Genomic DNA, 1,997 nt, shown 5'->3' on the forward strand with positions numbered 1-1,997 from the left:
CAAAATTAGTTTTAGAATTACTAGTTTTACTATACTGACCTTTTACTATAGTATTTATCTTATTTTTTATTAGTAATTATCCAATTTTGGTCTACTGCGAAAAAAGTCAAAAACCTAAAATTTAGGAAATCCCAAAAATCAAGCTCGCCTGGTTTAAGGAAGTCTCCCTAAAATAACTACTTTGACTATTATTCCTTTAATTTTACAAATACCTAAAATGTCTCCCCGAATTTATTCTTTATTACTCCTTTGACTCTTATTCCATTTATTCAAAAAAATCCCTAAAATCTCTCCCGAAAATTATTCCTTTTATTCTGAAAAGATCCCTAAAATCTCTTCCCAAAATTATTCCTTTTTACTTATTTCGTTTAATTACCATGCCTGGTTCAATGTGAAAATTCTAGTTTTCATGATGTAATAATAATTGTATTTTTTTAACATAATTAAAGGCCAGATGTGAAAATTTTAGTTTTCATAACATAGTGATAATTTTATTTTTCACATATAAAAATAAGGAAATTCTAATTTTAAGAATATAGTGATAATTGCAGTTTTTCACCTATGAAAATTATACTTTTCACAAAGTAGTGATAATTGTATTTTTTACGTATAAAAATATGAAAAATTCTACTTTCTGATAATTGCAATTTTTCATATATGAAAATTCTACTTTTCACAATTTAGTGATAATTAGAAATTTTCACATGTCAAAATATATTTAGTGAGAATTTTAATTATCATCGGGTCGTTGAATATGTAAACTAGTGGTAGTTGTATTTTTTCACTTGAACATGAGTGATAAAAGAATATCCAAACAAAGAACGTCAGGATTTAAGAACATAATTGTAGCAAAAGGAGCTTATTTGCATGTTGGCTAAAAATACTTGAGCAACAACGGCCTTTTCTCGATGATGAATGTTTTGATTCTAAATCCAACCAATGGATCCAAAACAGAAAATGCTTGTTAGGTGTCGTACGTAGAAGGTTTTTTTTTCCCCACTTCTTAATTAAACAAAGGTAGAAGTATGGCTGATAATACCAACGCGTATATGAAAATGGCTTTTGGGTCGCTAAACACATAATTATCAAAAGACGGAGAAATAACCTGGAAGTGGAGAGATTCGACATCCATTCATGATCTCTCTAGAATTTAAAAACAACAGACCTACTTCCACGATGAGCATGAAATAAACCTTAAGCCATTCAGGACTTTGACATCTTTTCTTCTCAATAATCAAATGAAAAAAAATCTAACAATGGAGAACAAAACCAGAAAGAGATATTTACTAGCTGGAGAAGATTTTGGAGAGAGAAACAATCGTAATAAGATTTTTGATTGATATAGGGAGTGGAAAGTGGAAAGATTTTTGAGAAGAAGAAAAGCCAACATGAAATATAAATCTGCAAAATCAATTCATTACCGAAAATAATGCAAGCAATTAATGCGGAAATATTTTCTTCAATATATTTCTTAGTCAAATTAATTCACCGTCAAATTGGTAAATATTTTCTTTCACTGCTACCAAAAATATCGCCCACGCCTAATTGACGGTAAATCAATGATTTTTTTTAAAAAATTCTGTTATTAGTAATATATAAGGGATAAATGTTAATTTAGTCTCACATAAAATATGGAAACCTAAATTCAATCCAAGACTAGTAATCTCAACCGTACATCTTGTGTTTTGGGCTATAGATATATACTTTCTTATTGATGGGTTTATAGAAGAGAGAGGAACCAAACACGGGTTCCTCAAAAATTTCCACATTCTTTTATGATTATCTGCACCGAATAAAAATTGAGTAAATGATTTTTATTAATTAGTTGTGTTTTCTCTTGATGTAGTATGCTTAGTTTAGGCTTTTGATGCTTCATGCTTGCGATTAACAATTGATGTTTTGAAAATCTAATATAAGCAATAATTTAGAATCACAATTTCTTTTTATTGGAGCTAATTGTCTAAAATTGCATGATAACAATTAATATTCGATCGCAT

This window comes from Papaver somniferum, chromosome 6 (assembly GCF_003573695.1).
Source record: "Papaver somniferum cultivar HN1 chromosome 6, ASM357369v1, whole genome shotgun sequence".
NCBI lineage: Eukaryota > Viridiplantae > Streptophyta > Magnoliopsida > Ranunculales > Papaveraceae > Papaver > Papaver somniferum.